This window comes from Anastrepha obliqua, chromosome 3 (assembly GCF_027943255.1).
Source record: "Anastrepha obliqua isolate idAnaObli1 chromosome 3, idAnaObli1_1.0, whole genome shotgun sequence".
Classification (NCBI taxonomy): Eukaryota; Metazoa; Arthropoda; class Insecta; order Diptera; family Tephritidae; genus Anastrepha; species Anastrepha obliqua.
Genome location: NC_072894.1, coordinates 129,730,485 through 129,752,526, shown reverse-complemented (window position 1 = coordinate 129,752,526; position 22,042 = coordinate 129,730,485). Strand labels below are relative to the sequence as shown.

At 36.9% G+C, this 22,042-nt stretch overlaps 1 protein-coding gene across 1 annotated transcript in view; it reads right to left on the bottom strand.

The window, feature by feature from the left end:
* Positions 1–7,874, bottom strand: part of LOC129240124 (disks large homolog 5-like) — a 48,085-nt gene extending 40,211 nt beyond the window's left edge. The window contains exon 1 of the mRNA XM_054875658.1: positions 7,789–7,874. The gene's annotated coding sequence lies outside the window, so the exon portion shown is untranslated. The remainder of the gene's footprint in view (positions 1–7,788) is intronic.
* Between the last annotated feature and the right edge of the window lie 14,168 nt (positions 7,875–22,042).

Genomic DNA, 22,042 nt, shown 5'->3' with positions numbered 1-22,042 from the left:
GGGTGGATTTGCAACGACGATTTTGTATTAAATTGTGCGTTAAAAATGGATTCAATGGCGTGAAAATCTCAGAAACAATGGGAAACTGTTTCGGCAATGATAGCTTAAAGAAAAAAGCCACTTACGAGTGACATGAGCGCTGCAGATCGTTCAAAAAAGATTGTGAGTTTTTCGAGGATGACGAACATAGTAGCGGGTCGTCGACATCGAAAACTGATGACAACATCAATTAAGTGAAAGAAAAGTTGATCAATAACCGTAAATTAACAATCAGAGAGCGGGTAAAGGATATTACTACTGCTTATGGATGCGCCCAAGGCATTGTACTGTAGTTAATAATTTGAGTTTGCGTCGCGTTGCTGCAAAGTTGGTCACAAAGGATCTGAATTTCATGCAAAAAAGGAGCCTCGTTGATATCGCCAAAGGCATGATTTCCAAGCTGAGTTCGCAACAACATTAATCAAACTCATCATTACTGGAGGCGAGACGTAGGTTTATGAGTAATTTAGTCAAAAACTACTATGGGGAACGCGTTTCAGCGGCCAAAAGGAAGTAAGGGAAAACGGCTCTGATGGCTATACCGAAAATAGAATTCCAGAAATGTTTCGAGAGCTGGATCACACACTGGCATCAGTGCGTTGTAGTTGATAGGGAAAACTTTGAAGGCGATAATATTACTTCTGAGGAACAAACTTATATTTTGAAATTTCTGAATATATTCCTGTAACTTTTAGATCAACCTGGTGCAGATTAACGCACTCGTGAGATAGAGCCAGAAACTTTCAACGACCTATATATTTTCTGGAGATTGATAGGTGGATCCTAGGGCCTCCACAAACAGATTATAATTTGATTTATTTGGGGATTCCAATCCAACGCAGCGCTTGTGATGTCGTCCCAGGGTGTACGCGAACTAAGTCTCAGAAAATTGTGTTTTCTGGATATGCTATTCGAGACAGCAATTTTAGTGAAGATGTATTCCATAATTAATCTTTCCAATAAAGCAAAAATAACTTAAAAGTATTGCACTTAGTTTTTACAATATTTTTGCAAAGAAGTCTGATGCTCACTCTTTATATATCCCGTTGCACGTTTGTAGAAGAAATTAAAGACAGTAGGCGTAGCTTCTAAGTAGTTTTTTCTCTATGTTTGCACAAGTGCGACGCACAGACTTCAACGAAAAATAGAAGAAAGCTAAATAAAGATAATGGCACCCGAAGACATGGGATACATAGCAAACGGCAAGAATGTTGCTGAAAAAAGTCGGTTAAAGCAGAAACAAGTTGAACTACTTGACTACAGTGGAATGTATTGCTTGGATAATTAATTTTATTGTTCAAGTTTAGGCTGAATTGTTTGGAAAAAGTAGGCGCAATAAAGAAACATTACTGCAATGCAAAAAAAGAGGGCAAAAAAACAAGAGCAATACAAAAGTGAGAGAGTAATTAAGTCGCACCGCAATGCATAGCCCAGCACCGAATGCGAAGGACATTCGTGCTAAACTAAGAAATTTCCTTATGTATGTGAGCAAATATGTAGTCGTAGCGGAGTCAGTTAGTTAGTTAGTTAGTTACACGCTGTACAAATAGGACAAGAATGTTGAAGTTATACACGAATATTTCTCATTTCATTGTTTCATGTGTGTGAAGTAGTCGTTCGTTTATTCGTTTGTGCAACTACAATGGAGGCTCTGCATGAATGCGTTATTATACCGGTCGTCAGACGAATGCCGCAGTTGCGAAATGACACTCAACCAAGCGAGCATTTCAAATGAGTACTGCACGTAGGTGAGTACACACAAATACACATACAATGCGCATCTGTTTAGATATTACCCAAGCATACTTGCGGCGCCGTAGCCGAATGGGTTGGTGCGTGATCACCATTCGGAACTCACTGAGAGGTCGTTGGTTCGAATCTCGGTGAAAGCAAAATTAATAAAAACATTTTTCTAATAGCGGTCGCCCCTCGGCAGGCAATGGCAAACCTCCGAGTGTATTTCTGCCATGAAAAAGCTCCTCATAAAAATATCTGCCGTTCGGAGTCGGCTTGAAACTGTAGGTCCCTCCATTTGTGGAACAACACCAAGACGCACACCACAAATAGGAGGAGGAGCTCGGCCAAACACATAACAGAAGTGTACGCGCCAATTATTTATTTTTTTTTTACTTGCGATTGTGTGTATGTGTGTGTGTGCTCGTCTATGCATTATTCGTTCCCTTTTATGTCCATTTGCCTTTGCATTCTCATTTCATCCATTATGTCAACTAATAACAACGGTAAGTTTGCACATGTGTGATGCATGTAAGTATGTGTGCGTGAATTGTCAGACACATGCCACATGTCGTATGAGTATTTAACTGCGTACAGGTGTAACATCCGACGAAACGTTAGTTACACTTAACGTAACATTCATATTGGTCGATGTACTATTTACTCGTACATGTGGCATATGTATTTGTATGTGTGTATGTATGTGCATGCGTGCATTTGCGCAAATAATACAATATGCATTATGTATCGCCTTTGTTTGGTATTCACATATTTCACTGGTTTGTGGGTCTTCTGTTTATTTCCTTCATCTGTCACATAAATTATGTGAATGTGCAAATGCGAACCTATAAACTTTGTTATGGTCGCGCGATGGGGGTAAGTCAGGTGTTAGTGCCAATAGCTAGTGTTTTTTCTTTTCAAAATTTAAAAACGTTGATGGAAAACCGCATTAAATCAAAGCAGGGTTCGTAAAATCGGCAGTTAGTCCGGAGAATGTGGATTCACTTCTAATTTCGCGGCCATTAAGATAAAAATGGGTGTTACCCTAGAAATGGTCAAGAGGCTTTCTACTATAAATGGCTTTTCATGGAAGCCAGTTACCATTCACAAGGAGCACCAAACTGTAAAGACAGATATTCTACCATAGAAGATGCACTCAACAATTTCAGCGTGCAACAGCCAAAAAAAAAAAAGAATGCGATATTTCAATTGAGAAAGACAAAGAGCTATAGAATATTGGACCACCTGCCGTTTTGCGCCTAATCGTCACAATTTTCATAGAGCATTTACATTCAATTACCATTATAACTATTTTTGAAAATTTACAACCAAATTTAATGGCGGATATTTTCTCGAATTATTTTAACATAATAATTCTTACCCCAACATTAATTGTTATTGGTGATAACACTGTCAGCCTTGACATCCAACAAAGAATTTCATACCAACACGTGCTAAAATCCTCTCTCGAAGAACAAAACTAACACTTTATAAGGCTCTTATCAACGGCTTAAGCGGTTATCGCGCTAATCAAGAAGAACAAGAATTCGTACCCAATGCGGAGTTTTTTAACTCTTAAAAGTATTAAGTTCCAAAAACTTTTTCTCTGCAAAATTGTAGTAGGGGTCGTCTCGGGCAAAAACAATGTGCGATAATGGACGAAATTTCACGATAAATAATACGTTTTTTAGTTTTTGGGAGTCATTTACAACCTTTCTACAGCTTTTCCTCTCTCGAAATTTGCTTGTGCGGATGTTTTTTGGTATATTTTTGCAAATTATATCTTAACAGATAATTAATTGCTTCATTTCTTTAATTAATCTCCCATATTTTTTGTATCATTTTTATTCATCTATATATATAAAAGAAAGTCATGTTAATTACACTATTTATAACTCGAGCCACTATAAAATGTGGTATAACAAAAATGCATCTGATATGGAATAACAAAACGCAAATGACAGCTAAACGTAATTTTGTCTATGGTTAAGTAGAGAATTTGATAATATAAATTTTGTCAGAAATATAGGTATAATCACAGTAATTTGTATTCTCTTTGAATCATCATTATCAATGCCGCGACCAAGACGATCGAATCTTTCCCGACAAAGTCGTAATGCAAGAAGAATACGAAACATTGCGAATGAAACGACTGAAAAAGCACAAGGAATTTCCTGTGAAGAGCGCCGCGTTAGTATGGCTCAACTTCGTGCTTCTCAATCACAAGAGCAAAGCGAGGCAGCCCATGAAACGGCTCGGTTGGCAATGCGAAATCGTCGAACGAATAACAGAGATCAGCAAGTAGATCATTTTCGACGCACAAGAAGAGAATTATCAAGTGCTGATTTGAATCGAGTAGCGTTTCGATATGATTGCAACACTGGTTACTGCTTGCATCCTAGCGTTTGCATTGGGCCAATGAACGTTGTTTCCGAGTATTGTGGCGCATTGAAGTTTTCCGGAGAAACGCCCGGAGGAGTGAAATTACCATTATTGACTTGTTTGGAGGCGCAATGATTTTACTGTCTGGCGACTTCCGCCGAACACTGCCAGTAATTCCAAGATCAACGGCTGCTGACGTCGAATCTATGGCGCTATGTGAAGAAACTTCAGCTGACAACAAGTTGCATTAGTTAATGATACATCTACTGAAGATTTATCTGAGCAATTACTGACTATCGGTAATGGTCGAGTACCTGTCGATGAATCGAACGGATTAATTTCATTTCCTCAGAATTTCTGTAATTTTGTCTCATCGAAAGACGAATTTATCAATAAAGTATTCCCAAACATCATTAATAACTACAAAAATAATGAATGGTTGAGTGAGCGAGCAATTTTAGGGGCTAATAATAAAGATGTAGATGAACAAAACTACATAATTCAAAATGATATCATTGGAACAATGCATTCATTCAAATCCATTGACTGTGTAACAAATGAAGATGAAGTCACCAACTATCCAATTGAATTTTTAAACTCCTTCGATGTGCCTGGCTTATCACCGCACAATTTACACCTAAAAGTTGGCTCCGTAGTAATCATGCGTCGAAACATAAGCCCACTAAAACTTTGCAACGGTACGCGTTTGGTGGTAAATAAATTGATGATCAATGTGATTTACGCGACGATACTCAAAGGAAAATTCGAAGGTGAAGAAGTTCTCATTCCGAGGATCCCGATGATCCCAACCGATCTTCCGTTTGAGTTTAAAAGACTTCAACTTCCGATCCGTCTTGCATTCGCCATGACCATTAACAAATCACAACGCCAGTCCTTGAAAGTTTGTGGTCTGAATTTAGACCATCAATGTTTCTGACATGGTCAATTATATGTGGCATGTTAACGGGTCGGAAAACCATCTGCGTTGTTTGTTCTTGCACCTGATAATAAAACAAAAAATGTCGTGTATCACAAGGTGCTTAACTGAAGAGTGCAATCTATTAAAGCTTCATTGAAATACTCGTTTAATAAAAAAATTAACTTAATAAAATCAAAAATCTGATTTTTTATTGCCTCTAGGGCGGCACAAAGTTCGCCGGGTCAGTTAGTATTACATAAATAAATAAATAATGGGCGCGTACACTTCTGTTCGGTCTTTGGTCGAAGCGTGCGTCTTGATGTTGTTGCACAAATAGAGAGTCCTACAGTTTTCAGCCACCTCTGAATGGCAGATAGTTTTTTATGAGTGGCTTTTTCATGGCAGAAATACAGTCGGAAGTTTGGCATTGCCCGCCGATTGGTGGCCGGTATTAGAAAAATTGTTTCTTAATTTTGGTGTTTCACGGAGATTCGAACCAACATACTCCAAATTCCGAATGGTAGTCACGCATCAACCCAGTCGGCTACGGCGGCAGCCAGAAAGAAAAAAATTAGGCATTCTACTTGTCAAAAAATAAATTTTGTTCAATTTTAGGGGGAAACCGAAGAACTTAAAGTCCCTTCATCGTCTTACAGCTTGAAAAGGTTGTTCAAAACAAGGTCAGTGACTGCAATTTATATTAGGAGAGAATATGAAAATTCCTTAAACTTCCTACTTTTTGGATACACTTAATTTTCAATTTTCCCCATTCAAACAGTAATTTTTCACTCACGGCGGAGGAAACTGAAACTGAAATCTTTCAAACGGCTTCAAAGGCTTGTTAATGATCAATGTTGGATTTATAGAAAAAGATTAACTTTTTCCAACTTAGAGAAAAAATGCATATAACCAAATAAATACACCTCAAAATCAAAATTAAATATAAGTTTGTACTCATAATTAATAATGGGCGCAAAAATAATAATTAAATTAAATTTTTTTCCCATAAAATGCGCTATTGCATTGATTCGATAAGCATGAAACTTTAATATGGTATATAAAATTATTTTACTGTGAATGGCCTACGATCTTACCAACAGATGTCACAGCGCACCGCAAAAGATATCGGCGTATACCAACAGATGTCACTATACCATAGATCTTAAAAGAATGAAAAGGCGACAGGTGGGAACTCCAATGCATACACGATGAAAATTTATGAAATGCATTTGCTCATGAAATGCAAATGCACATTTTTGCTCATTCAAGTATTTAAGATACATTTATTTGATATACATACATACATCTTTTATCGAAAATTTTAGTTTTTCATTCATTATTTTTTCATCTTGTAGTCACTAGCCATGTCTAATACTTTAATAATTTTTTAAGGATTTTACAACGATTAATATTGGAAGCGAAATTCGTTCGATCTAGGACTAATCTTCAACTGTTATAGACTAACTTGCTTGGTACCATCAGAACTGGTGTCAGGTGTTTTAAGCAATGGGAAAAAAGTGAATTATTTATTAAATAATAGTTTATGAATTTACTATTTTTTAAGAGAAATGCTATATTTCGATTATAAATTTGTATTGTCTGCCAGCGATTTATTGATTATTTGTAAATGAAAAAATACAAAAATTTCGTAGAAATAGGTTTAAAACTTGGAAAAAATTGGATAGAATTAAAACATGGGCTGAAAAGTCCCTAAAGGGCCGAACACATATGTAGATCGTACTATATTAGTTTTATTGCATTCACCTCTTTTGCAGTTAGTACTAACCCTAAAGGTCAGCTGTTAAAATTTTATGATATTATATTTATTATTGTAATTCGTGAGTTATTGTGCGATGAGTGACGCTACTTTTGTTATTTCAAAACAATCGATGAAAAAGAATTTGGTGTTTAATTTTGCACTGCTTCTTGGTGGGAAAAAATACCGTTTCAAGTGAAGTAATGGCTTGAAAACTGTTAAGGGGGGCTTGATCAGAAACCACAATAAAACGATGGGTTGCTGACCTCAAGCTCGGTCGTAGAGACACCGACGTAGCGGACATGCAAAGGAGGCGGTAACACCAGAAAACATAAAAAAATCCACAAAATCGTTTTAAATGACCGAAAAGTGAAGTTGCCTGAGTTAGCTGACCTCGTAAAGATATCTGAATATACAAATTATAGTATATTGCATGAGCATTTGACTATGAGAAAACTCTGTTCAAAGTGAGAGCCGCGTTTGCTCACTGCTGAGCAAAAACTAGAACGTGTTAATAATGGCAAAACTACAAGAATTGAACTTCGAATTGCTCCCACATCCACCGTATGCGCTAGATACTGGCAGCTCACACCCCTACAAAAATGCTTGCCAGTTGGAAATTTCGTGCGAATGAAAAGGTTATCGCTGAAACTGAGGCCTATTTTGAGACAAAAGATAAATCGTTCCACAAAAGTCGTATTGAAATGTTAGAACAACGCTGGAATGATTCCTTTTTTCTTGATGGAAATAACGTTGATAAATAAAACTAATTTTGAACAAAAAAGGTGTTCGGTACTTTTCAGTCCATGTGCTAGCTGTAGCCCATTGAGAATGGACAATCTACTACGTTAGTGTTGGTTGTAAAAAAATCATAATAATAATAAATTGCGAATTTTGCCGCAGTTTGATTTCTACTTAACTAACTAACCTAACACAAATATTGTCAATGATCACTTACCTTAATTATTTTATTAATTTATTTATGATTGACTAATGTGCCTTGTTTTCATTCTATTATGTTATTTATTATTATTTTACTTATTTCCGCTTCCACCAACAATATTTTTATTCACTAATTTTGTTTTCGTAAGCTGCAATTTTTTAAAGTATTTGTTTTTTTTTTAAGTTACAGTTAATTTTCACTGTTATAAGTCTGGTTCCTTTCAAAACTTCTGGTGAATTTATTACTGCATTCATCATTTTATTCTCTATTGCATTGTTGTTATATCAGATTACTTTTCAACAATTTCAGCAAAATTAGTATTTTTTCCATTGTTGAGGAGTATTTGTGTTGTTGTTGTTGCTACTTTTGATTGAAACTTCTGCAACTTGTGACGACAACTCGGCGACGCTTGGTTGCTGAAAGCTTTCATTAAACGCTTAACTCGCAAAAGTTTCCAATTCTTTGTTGCAAAAGTTTTTGTTGAAAGTGTTCTTAATTTTTTTGTAGGTTGCTTTGCTTGGTTCGCTGCCATCACAAAACTAGCAGCGCGCCATCGCTGAACTATTTCAAATGTATTTGTTCTGGTTAATTTAAGAACATTGCAATACCTTGTTTTAATCCTATTTGCGTTACTGGTCGTCCTTTGTTGTTGCTGTTGTTGTTGTTTACTTCTATTGTGCACTTATTTTCGCATGAGTCACTTGTTCACTTTACGGTTATTTTTGTAACTGTAACTTTTGCAAGTTTTACTGCTTTTCCAGATTAGTTGCTTTTGTTGTTGTTGCACCGTTACAGTTATCCTACTATGCAGTGCACTACCTCAGCGCCTGCCGTTGGTATGCAAAGTGTTACTTTCCTGCCTATTTCCTTCCGCCTTCACTTCCACTTGCCACCGGTTTCAAGCATAACGGACGTGTCGGACAATGATACAGCGTCAACTGTCACCGTTCTGCTGCAGCCAACTACAATTCTCAACTAGCTGACTGACTGACCGAGCAGCTGAACGACGGTATGCAGCGACCACTGACTGACACGTTTCCTGATTTTGTAAATTTAATGTTTATCACTGCTGCGACGACAACAAATTACAAGACGACAACCACGACGATTGCTAACTGCTCTTGTTCGTTGTTCGTGGTTGTTGCTCCAGCTATTTGTAGCACTTTATTTACGACAAGCAAGGGCTTAAACAATTTTAAAAATGCTGACGCAGTGTTGCGCCAAAGGGCAAGCAAGTAATAGATGGGTAGATAGATCGTAAAATTAGTTGGCGGTTGGTATTGGAATGGATTTTGATTTTACAAGGCCACTACTCCCAACCTCATTGGCATTGAATTTCCGTGCATTTCTCCCTTATTGGCTGGCTGATTTGCATTGGGCAACGCAGTGATTGTTATTTTGAAATATCCTTGAAAACGTACCGACGGAGTGGTTAGCATCAGAGGAAAGAATATTTTGTAACGGTTGGTCATAAGAGTTCAAAGATTTTGTTATAAGATTTGAAAGTTCTCCGGTATGTATTTTAGTTCGTAGATATTTTAAATAGTGCTAGTCGAAGGTTTTAACTGTTTTCTTCTTTCATGCGGTGCTTTAATATATTTTGATAATTTCGTGTGTTTTTGGATTTTTTGGAATTGGCAGCAGGTTATACAGGTTACGAGTAGTAGTAGCAGTTGAACAAAATGGCGAGTGTTTAAATGAAAATATTTTTTTAGTTATGCTAATATTTTTTAAGTAATTCTGCTTGCTTTTTATTGTAATGGAAATACTTGTTAAGCTTTCATTAATGGCATATATTCGACACTTTAAATATCACTTCATTTTCCGATATATGCCAGATAATTTTTGTAGCGTAATTCGCTTTGACTTTTCAAATGGTTTGAACTTTTAATTCCTTCAACTCACTTTCGTAGAGTACATTTTACATCGTTGAATTAATTCTTGTTTAGTTAATTTCTTCCCTTATATTTTATTTTTTATTGATGCACTTGTTATGAGCAAATTTTACGCTTTTTTCACTTTAGTATCTTTTATTTTTATGCTTCACTTTTATTTTTTTGATCCCATAATCTTTTTTTAAACTTTTCACACTTTTTTTCTCACATTCACCACACTTTTGTATTTTTTAATATCCCTATCCGCTGCACAATGCTGTGCATTTGCCATTCTTTTCATTTTATTGTATTTTGCTCATTTTTCTTACGTCAACTTTTTATTCATCTTGCGTTTTCCTGACCTATTGCTTTTTTTTGTTTTTCTGTTTCTGCTCAACTCTTCTCTCTTGGTCGTTTCTTCGCTCTCATTTTTAACGTTTTTTCATCTACTCTTTAAAACACACTGCTGCTGTTTGTGGTGTTGGTTTTGTTTCACATAGCCACATTTATCACTTTCTTTAGCTTCCGCTGTCTTTGATAAATTCGTACTCACCACACTCTCATCAATCTCTTTATCAACAATGTTAACTTGCAACTGTGAAAGCAGTAGAAAGTGAACCATTGCCAACGTACTCGCTGCTCTCTCACTCGTCGCATTTACTACTGTACGGAGCAGCAGTAGAAATATTAACATAACCAAAGGCAACGCACCAATTTTTTTGAATATTGAATGTAGCTCAAGTTGTGCAAAAAAGAACGAAATTCGTTCACCGACGTGTTTAAATACGACCGCGACACGCTGGTGCACAGGCTCATTGGACAGCCGAATTCGCTGTTCGCTGAAATGTTGGCTCGCTTTCGCAGTGTTTTCGGTGCATACAAGTTGCTGCTGTTGTGAATTGCTTCGAGGTTCCTTGTAGTCCTTATGGGCAGCTGTTGTTGTTTCTGCTACTTCACTTGCCCCTGCGTATTCTTCGCCTCTTCTTTGGCTTTCTTCTCTTGGCTGCTGCAGTGTCCTCAGTTGTTTGGCTACTTCGAATTCACGTCTTCTGCTTGCACATTCAGCATTCACACTGCAACCGGAGTAGACGTCGGCAAAAAAGCAGCCACACTTGCACTGAGAACAGCAGCTTGTAGCACATATACCCTCACGCAACGAGATAACCTTCTGCAGCAGACTGTTGCTGATGGAATGCGTCATCGGAGTGAGTTGGGTGGGTAGCGTTATGATGCTGCTTGTTGCTGGTAAACTTCCTGCCAGAGTAGCAAGTTTGTGCAACTAAGGGAACTGTGAGTTTTGCGTTTGTTTGGTAGCCTCCTTTTCAAGTAGATGCTTGTATATTTGAAAATTTACATAGCCTACTTTTGGTCGTTCGACATATGACTGTACCTGCAACTGCTTTGGTTGCGATTGCGAAGAATTTCAATCACATCTTTTGGTATTTTAGCAGTTTAACTTTACCGCCGCAAGCCCCCCGGAATCTACTCCTCACCACTGGCAATACAACATACCCGAAATGCACAGTCAAGGTTACTCAGCGAAGAAGCAGTTGAATGGGACATGTATGTGTGTGTATTCATTAACAACTTTTCTGTTCCCCATTTGGGCTTTCATGCACGCCGATCATAAATTTATTGATATTTATTGTTTTAGTAGCTTGCGTTCTTTCTTTAATACTTTTGTACGAGAATGTATTTAGTTTGAAAATACTTTGCAGAACAATCCTACAAAAACTATGCCTCACTATAACCAAAAAGCTCTATTCTTCCTTATTCACTCGCACAACATTCTCGTTCCAGCGTAGCCTTCGCAAGGGTTTTTCCGAATTCATGCAACGCAATTTTCATGGCTTTCCAAAAACTTCTAATAATGTGATTTTTTCCATCTTTACCAGTTTCTCAAACCTTTCATCTGCCTCGCCTACTCCCGTCTTTTTCTGCAAATTTGCATTTTCCTATTAATTTCCTTCATTTTTGGCTCATTACGTCGCGCTGCTCATTTCACGTTTACATTTGCAGCGATTTTTTATTTTCTTTCTTCTGCGCCAAGGGGATTGTGCGGAGTGGAGACGATGTGTCGCCTCGCAGCAGGCACTGCGCCTCTGCAGCTTTGTTTCAGCTGGTGTACACCTCGAGCGCGCAGCACCGCATTCTACCTCGCTTTCACTAGTCGCCCCTTAGCTGCTCGGTTTCGTTCTCGTTCTTTCCCTGCCTTCACGGGCGCCTCCACCCGCGCCTATCGTTTTCACTCTTCTTACAGCACTTTTTGAAATTTGACTGCCTCTCGTCCTCTTTTTTTATTAGCGTAGCTGTCTACTGCTTGCTGCTGATAGAAACTTTGTATCTATTCCTCTTTAACTTCTGTCACAATTTTTATTGCCTGCGTTGCGTCCTCGCGCTCGTAAATGTCCTTTTTTCATTTTTCTCGCTCGTCAACACACGTTTCCTCGTTTCTTCGCTTATTCACGTTTCCGTTGCATGCATTTCGTGCAATTTTACATTGATTTATTGAATTTTTTATTGCTTTGACTTTTCAATTTACACTTCTTTGCACACAAACACACATTTGCATCTGATTTTTTAAATTTTTTTCAAGCACATATTTTTTTGCATCGAATTTGGATTGCCGTCTATCGCATGCATGTCTTAACGGTTAGGCTCCTCCACTCCAACTACTTTGGCCATAGCGTAATTCTAGTTCCAACCGAGAAAAAGCTCTTTCCTGTCGCGTTTGCCACTTGAGTGAGAGCTATGCGAGGCTGTCGTTGACTCTTCGTTGGCTTTGTTAGACTGCTCAATGGCCCCTCGCCGTCTGCATGACTGTCTGCCCATTTGTCTGCCAGTTGCTTGCACGAATGGCTACTATTTCGGATTATTAGAATACGTTTTGTAAAAAGTTATTTTCTTATTGGTAAGTGTCTACTAGGAGTACACTGGGAAAAGCGAAATTTTTCGAAATGTACTATTGAAATATCTCTCACCAATCTGGAAATCACTCTCACCTGCTATTCTACACAAAATAAGCTGATCGTACAATAAGTTTAAACTGCAATCAATTTATTCACAAAAATGTATATAGAAATGCCGAAGTTGGATGTCTCGTTCTCAAAAGAAGTCTGTAATCTTCCCCTAGGGCAGTTTTTGAAGAAGAAAACAATTTATGTTGCAATATTTATAATGCATTTGACAAAGAGAGAAATCTCGTCAGTGCATAACTAGGACGATTCGTGATGGCAAGTGGGCGTTGATGCCGAAATCGCAACTTTTTTAATATCAGCTAAGAGATATAAGAGGTCCGGAAAGATCTGTACACTTAATGTGTTTACGCTATCAGATATCAGTGCCTACCAAGTTTAGCATAGATTTAGTTTTGTTTTTCGATTTGCAGTTAGATTTGATAATTTTATCTAAAAGTGTATTAAGCTACACTCACTTCATTAAATATGAGTATGAAAAATTAATTTTTATTATTAGATGGAGGTTTGGAAAGCAGGCTTTTTAACTTCATTCTAAAACACAAGTTTTTTCAATCACTATCTTGGTTTAATATAGATGTATGTTTGTATACAGCAGCATAGTTCTAACAAATCGTGAATAATTTTTCTAACAGCACTTTTTAGAGCAGTAATTTTCTTTGACTCCTCCAAAAAAGTCAGATAATTTTTCATTCGATTCAGTTTTTCCGACTGTCCCTTGTTAATGGTAAGAACTCCCCACCAATTACCGTTTTCGACCCACTTACACTCAATACTTCGAGACCTTATCCAAATTGAGCCCCCACTGAGTACGCACAGGTGAAAATATAGCAAGAGAGTGAAAATGAATGTGAGAAGTCATAACTGTTGAGGTCTGAGCGGCAACGAGTTAATGTAGTGGTGGAAAGCTTTCATAACAACGAGCAGGATAACAGCGAGAAATAGGAAAAGGAAATTGTAAATATGGAAGCATAGCGAGAATGTCAGAAGAGCGATTGGCAGATGACCAGCTGTAATGTGGAAATGCGGAGACTATGCCCACCAACGTGAAATATTTACATACTTACATTTTGTTGCTATTGACAACAGCGGAATTTTATTTTCCTTTTTTTCTTTTTTTTTGCTTTCCAGTATGCAACCAACAAATCTACACTGGCAATCAACTGCTTTAATCGAGTGGTGGGAGAGAAGCAGTTGCAAACCACATCGCACTGAGGTCGCGATGTGTTGCGCATTGTTGCACGTTACAGCTGGCAACATGTGCTTTGAAAATAATAGTTTCTAGGTGGCACAACCACTGCTGTTGCTTTATTGCTTCATTGCTTTTTCGTTGTTGTTCTTGTTCCTGTTGAATTTAATTCATTTGGGATACTGCAACAAACTTTGAACTCGCCTGCAATGGAAATGTCAAAACAGCATCGTCCGCTGCATTGCAATTAACTCAAAATCAAAAGCAAAACCATCAATGACGAACCAAAGTGAACATGTGAATGACAACGGTAGAGCGAGAGTGGGAGAAGGCGGTAGGGGGAGCAATAGAAGAAGGAAAGCTAAGGAGATGGCTGGTACGGATGGAGAAGCAATATTTTGTGAAGGTGATGCAATGCGTAATGATTCAGTAAATAGCACATCAACTAACTTAAAAATATAAGGGAGACGCCAGGCGACAAGCTAAGTAAATTTATGAGAGAAAGAAAATGTATTTTTGGGCTTAATATCGAAATTAGAAGTTGGTTGAGAAAATTACCCTTATTAATATATAATATTAATCCTCAAAAAATAAAGAGTATTACTTGGAACAATTTATCAGTTTATAAAAAATAGAAAACATTTAACATTGCTTTGTTTTCAATAGACGCTCAAATTTGCCAAAATAACGATAAGTAGTTTTGCTTCAAAAATGCAGTTTTTCCTTATAGGTGACTCCAATCCAAGGTTCTTGTTGAGAGGGCCGTAAATAGCTATGTTATTAAGGAGTGTTGAGTGTTAATCTGACCTACGAAGTGTGCAAAACTCATGTCTACAAATTATTTCATTAGCGTGTTGAGAATTACAGTTGTTATATTAGGTAAATAAAATCATAAATTTAATACCGTGACCCACTCAAATAGTGCATAGTCTTATTATCGCCTAATAACCACTATTGGTATTAAATTATGATACACATAGCCTTAAAAAGTGAATTCAGTTAAATTTTGAATAGTTTAAATATAACATAACAGTAAATTATGTAAAGAGCAAATCAAGTTTGGTATATAGACTAATGGCACAAAGCGTGCCAGGTAGCAATGACATTCGTTTTCAGTACGGAGACTTGGCAGTTAAGGGGGGGGTAAGGGATAAAAATCGATTTTTTTTTTGCATGTTATTGTAGTAAAACATTTCAAAAATACCGTGTTAAAATTTTAAGTCAATCCGAGCAAAACTTTTTAAGTTATAGAGCATAAAGCCGAGCCGCCTCAAACATCTGCCGAGACGCAGCAGTTGCGCGCGTAGTCCGTTACAAACTTTAAACGCGGTTTTCTCGAACCTTTTTTTTTAAAGTGCGTAGTCATTGGCATTTGAAAACTACTCAACCGATCCTTTTGAAATTTTGCACACATATTTTACATATAAAAAACATCCTCCCAACGTTTTTTTCGCCATTTTTTTATATTAAGGTGGTTTTACACCTACAAAATGGCGGCATTTTTTCGTCAAAAATCAGTTTTTACTTCAAACGACCAAATGGCTGAAAATGAAAATAAATCGTCAAAATAAACGTTGGGGGGAAGTTTAACTCATACTTTAACTAAATTATTCGATTTTTTTGATTTCAGATGATTCTACGCTGAGATATGCTGACTACTGCAAAATGTATTTTTGAAAAGACGTCTACGTAAATGTGCTCTCATTCGCTCATTTTGCAATATTTTTACATGAAAATTTTATCAAATATTCTTGAAATGTTACTTTATAATATGCAACAACTTTTAATAAACTGACTTGAACCGTTTCGCTACAATAAATTCATGAAAAAGTGTTTTTTTTAGCGTTTATGACTTGGTAGAGCGTGATTTCATTTCCAAGAATTTGTATATGCTGATAGTTCATGGCTTAACTTTACCGCACATTCAAAGGTAATCATTTCCCTTAGCCGATTTGGTCTGATAATATTTATTCTTATGTGCTATTGACATAATTGGGAGTATTCAAACGACTTTCCTTAAATATGCCCTTTCTTTCCTAAACTTCCCTACTCCCAACCCTCCATACAATTAACCTTTGCCTTTTTTTATTAACCTTAAGTCCCTCGAAAGCAGAAGGACTCTTCTCTCCTTGTCTTTTGCGTCCTTCTATCCCAAAACACTCAGTACAAATTAGGAAAGAAATGCCCCATTAGTGCGTTCACTTCGAGAACTCAACGATATTTCGAATTCTGTTTTGCTCGATTTTTCTTTGCCCAAGAATGTATTTTCTAAATTATTGAATGCTTTTGCACTTTAGTTCTAAGTTATCGTTTTAGTCAGTAAGAACCTCTATAGTTCATTTTATATAAATTATATAGACAAATACATAAATAAACAAGGCGCCAGCTATACAAATAATAGAGATGAACTGAAATGTTTTACGTGATTTAAAAATTTTGAGCTGTCACTGGTGAAGCACAAAACCTTCGAAGTAAAGAATATTGGCATGGTGCCACGTGTTAGTTGAATTATCTCCTAATGAAACAATTTCCAAAAACGAATGCTCTTAAATTCGGAAGTTTACAATTCCCCTCTCACCAATATTTGTACTCTATGGCTGCTTCCCTCAAACCACGATACGCTGCTCTTTTGGGTTTTGCAACATAATTATATACCTACACTCGTACATGTACTTGTGTCAATCCTTTCTTATATATAGTTGTTGCTGTTATTGTTGTTATATTCTGGTTATTACTGTGACGCTCTCGCCTCATTATAAGTAACTATTTTTCGACAGCGTCACATTGTCTGTGGTTTTATTGATTTTTGTTGCTTTATAGCTGTTGATGATATTTGGTGTAAGCGTTAGAAGTGCTTGGTGTTGTTGTTGATTCTTTTTATGTTGCGTTAGCATGCTTTATTTCACATATATGCGTGCATTTGTGAATGAGTATGTGTTCGGCCATTACTGCGGTGCCTCCATGTCTGCCCATAAGTATGTGGGGTTGTTGTATAGAATAGTACACACACACAAGTAAATGTATATACTTTTTGTGTTAGTGTATGTATACATGTGTGTAGTTGTTGTTTATGACGAAATAGTTTTTTGGGGCAAGCTTAAATGGGCCACCCCCTCGGCAACATCAACACCAACACCAAAGCCAAAGCCAACAAAAACTAATTCACGTACACTATGTAACACTCATACATACTCACATGCACTGAGGCCATTGCTTTTTGCTAACTACTGTGTTTGAATGAATAAACAAGTGTACCAGCTCATAATGACGTCACGGTTAACCCTCTTTCACCTGCAGCTGACACTTACAAATGCAATTCCCCCCCCCCCCCCCCCCCCCCCCCCCCCCACACACACACACACGTACTCATACACACGGGCATGTTAAAGGATATATGCACGTAATCGTACAAGTGCAATCACGAGCAGCGAACAAACTTGTGAAGTAGTGAATCACTGCAACGTCAGTCTGTCAGTCACTCATACGCCCCATCAACCCACAACCCATTTTCCACATGCCATTCTTACATATATGCAGTATAATGTTTTTTTTTTTTGTTCTTGCCGTTGTTACCAGTTGTTACTATTATCTTCTCTCGTCTTTCAAATATTGCACTCGTAATCGCAATCGCGGCGTTGAGTATGTCATTGAGGGTTCACTTGCGTAGTTTCAAAGTTTAATTGAAGTGCGGCCGAGTGGCACACAAGTGGGCGTTGGGATGGCGAAGAAGTAGCAGAAAAGCCGCCTAACAACTCCCGATGCCAAATGCGCCACTTCTGTAAAGGTACTGCCTTGAATGCTTAAGGAGCCGAGTACGTGTCAACCTGCCCGTGCCTGCCGTGCCGTTCAATTGGAAAAGGTCAGAGAAAATTGTTTGCTTAAATTGAAAGAATTTGCTATTACATTTGTTTTTGTATTTGGATGTATGTACATAGTTGGTTGGCGAACGAAATACTTTGCAATTTGCTTGTGTAACTCTGAAAGGATTTCCTTGTTGATGCGACACTGGATTTGCTGGAACGTTTAGAATTCTGAATATATGATCAATGTTCTTAGAAATGGAAAATATATTCCATCAGTTTATTAAGTAGTGAGAGAAAGTTTTCGCGCACTGCTAGCCTATAAGTGCATGCAAATGAAATTGAATAAATGCATAAGAAGATATTTGTATGTATGTATAAACCAACACGCATGCATACATGAAATACACCGGGGTTTATAAGCATCCTTGAAGTAAGTAAATAGTAGTCGATATGTACGGAGGAAAGGATTTTTAAGTGATAAAAGATTTTAAGTGATAGAAATTGTTCAATGCCATCTAGTCCCATTTCTATTAGTAGTTGTATTTTGACCCCCTTAAGTGATTGCAAATAGGTCGTTTCTTAAACTCAATTCTGCGCAAGCTTCATATTTTAAGGCAACAATATAATTTGAGAATGTTTAATTTCTGCCACACTCTTCTTGAACTTTCGGAAATACAACTTCTGTGCCTAACACTAAAACTCTTATAAAATTGCCTTGGTTGCGCCGAAGGCACTCTTCCAATAGCCGACTGCAGAGGCAAGCGTTAGTTCAAACAGAATACGTAGTTTATGTATTACACTTACAAACTTAGACATCTATGAGCATAATCTGGGCTGTCTCAAGTCTTTATACTCTGTCAAAATTGTCAGATTTTCTATCAAATTATCATAAATTCTGGGAAGCTTTGGTTTTCGGTTACCATTCGAAAAAAACTGCAGCTCAAGCTCATCGAACACTTCTAAGTGCTTAGGCTGAGACTGAAACAAGTGAAAACTCATGGACTGTGAGCGCATGTCGTAAATGGGGTGAACGCATACTTTGAAATACAGAAATGCGAGATCTTACATTACCTGTCGCACTCCCCAGAGGTCACACCTTCTGACTAACATTTGTCGCATTCTAACATTTTATGCGATCGATCAGCATTTTCACTCTTATAAAGTAATGAAAAAATGGATCAATTCAGGGCTCCCCACAAAAGGCAAGGAGTTGTATTTTAAATTTTTGAAATATATGCCGGGAACTTTTTGATCAAGATGAAGTGCAGCATGCGCTATTTACATTTTGGGAAGGTAGATTTTTAGAATTCCCCCTAAGTAATTTTCAATTGAATCTGAAGTATGTGAGTTGATTACACTTCAGTTGCCAAAGAAATTTTTCTTTTCTTGAGGCTCCTTCTAAAATTTCTTCGATACCTTTAAAAGTTGCCATTGAAAGCCCATGGGAAAAATGCACTTTTACTTAAATTGAGTATAAAATGTTTACTGATCGATATTTTTTAACCTCCTCTTCTAATCTCTTCACTGCAAAAATGCTCAAAAATTATACTCTACCCTTCATTAAAAAAAAAACAAAATTATAATTTTTCTTAAAACTATCTTGAAAACACCTCAAAATTAAAAACAAAATTGAACTTAAAAAAATATTAATCTCGTTTTACTTTTTTATTAATGAGCTGAGCCTTGGGGCTAGGGAATTTCGTCGAAGGAGTCTTGTTCCTATTCAATCTTCTTCTCGTCATAAAGTTCCGAATTATTTATTTTATATACATAATTACTTGAATTATTTGCATTTTCCAAAATAATTTCCGGAAAACTACTTTATTCCATATTTTCTTTCCAAGTTTACTACTTAAATTGCGCCATGCATTAGTATCATAAATACCAAAACTTATATAAAACTGCATTCATGTGTGCATGCATTGGTGTATGTGAGTATAATTTCTGGCCCAAATTTGCATAAATATATTTAGAAATCCCAATGTGTTACACGAGTAATCACGCGCTTGCACTTGATGCCGCTAGCCGTGAATGAATCACCTTAACCTTCATTTTCTTAGGTTCAACCTAATCCAAACTACAAGCAAACACCAACAAGAGAGCATACAACTTGTATACTATGCATGCCCCAAAACCTATACAAGCACCATTACTTTAACTGAGGTTGGTAAGTAAGTACGCCAACAATGTTGTGAATAAACTTCATTGCCAATTTCGAAAATCAAAGAATGAACTTATGCATAAAGGCTTTGCAGCAAGCGTGGAAGGTGCAGTAGAAATTAATTACAGTGTGCAGGAAAAGTTAATGGACCGCTGAGGGTGGCCTAGAGTTTGCTTAATAAAACTAAATATTTGAAAATAGACAATTTAAAAGAATTTGAGTGAGAATTCGAGTATTTTTTATTTAAAATCGGAAAAGCTATCTTTAAAAGGTGTGGTGGTGGGTGTTTATGACATAAATTATATTAAAAGCTTTCAGTATAAAAACTAGTGCGAGCTGGAATTTGACTATTGAACCAGAGAATGTTAATGCAATTTGCACCTTCTCATTGCATTAACATTCTCTGATTGACCCACACACTAAATCCAAATAAGCCTTTAACACTATTGGCTGGTTAAATTATTTTAGTTTTACTATTATAAAAAATATTAGAAATATCTACTAAGTATTCGAGAAATTTCTTTATTTATTGCTTCTTCGACTAGAAGCTAAATTTTACCTTTTCTCCATGTACATATCAAGAAGGTCATTCAAAATCGGGTATTAAAGGCGGTAAGGTGTTTAAAATATTTTTTTAATTTCTTTTAAATAGATTTAAAATATCTCTAGAATATTGTGTCAAAATTGCAAATCGATCAGAGAAAAATAAGGTGAGTTTCTATATCAGCTCGACCTTAAAGCGCGTTTCTGAAACTTGTCATTTTTGAAGTCCGCGTGCGCCATAACTAAATAATCTACTAAACCAGTAGTGAAATGGTTGAAGTACCACTCTGGCACTCCCCAAGTAGCATTAAAGCGCCGCTTTGATACAATTTTGCGATCTCCGACAAACAGATATCTACAGCTGTTGATGTAATGGAAAAAGTTTATGGTATTTAGGTTGCAGGACAGCCCCAGGCTGTCGAAGAAAGAGCCTTAATCGCCTAGCTGTCAGGCTCGGGTATTTACAGGGAAAGTGCTCAACAGTCTCCTTCTTTGAAAGGTCCCCACAGCTTCTGCAATCGGGGTTAAATGGTAAAATGGGCTTTATCACGTGCGTGCCGATCGTCCAATAAACGGCAAACACAGCTACGAGTTTGGAAATTACGGCGTGGAAAAGAATTTTCGAAATAGCAAATGAAGAAATGGAGCCTCATCTTTTCTGCAGTCTCCTGAGAAATAAGCTGTGCAATTTCCCCGTGTAGGAGGTCTCTGAGACCAATTCAGTGGACCCCTTCCTGCAAGCTCATCAGTAATTTTATTTCGCTCTCAGATCTGATAAATGTTACCTGCACGTCCAAAAAATTTGAGCTCTTCCTTACAGGAGTTGACTAGTTTGGATGTGCACCATGTCCTGGTAGCCAGCTATCCCAGGGAGCTTTTTTTTACTGTTATTAATCTTACAATAACAAATTCCTCTTCTTCTCAATTACTGTCATCACCGGTGGGGCATAGGGCCTTAGGCAATAACAAATTTGCCGATCTTGGCTTCCAAGCAATACCAAAAATTAAAAAAAATTAAAAAAAAAACTTCCCAGGGATGCCCAGTGCAAAATCTCATTTAATGAATTTTTGTTTCTGTTAATTTTGTAGGGAGTTCTGATGTACACCACAAAACTACTTTTTATGGATGCTCAGGGAAAATTTTTTGAATGAAAAATTAGAAAAATATTATTTAAATACTGCATTAATGCATATATCAAAATTGGCCGAATAAAATAATACTATCTGTATTTCCAGGAAAAGTTTTTAAAAATGCCTCTTTTCACTAAATTATAGCATTTGAGCATGAAAATAACTTGAACTCACTTACGGATTTGCTGCAAAAAACTCAAATAAAAATCTATGAGATAATAAGGATTAAACGCCTAAGTCGAAAATCGTTCCTTCAAGACGAGGCTGTTCTTATGAAAAACATCTAAGCAAAAATGTTAAGGAACACAGAGGTTGCACGTAAATAGGCATATATACATTTTTTCTTGTCAATTCCGTCTCGCAATAAATCGAGTTGGATGGTTATTGCTTGTGCCCACCGGTATATTTGCCAAGTATAACTCTAAGAAGCGCAGTGCCAGCTACAGAGGCTTTCGGCTACATTCATTTATTGTTTTCATTCTTACTATTTTATTACAACCCAACTACTAGGTATTATGACATATTATTTTCTATAAGTGCCTATTAATTTGATGAATAATGTCTGCTTGCATATTTAACATTCTTACACAAGA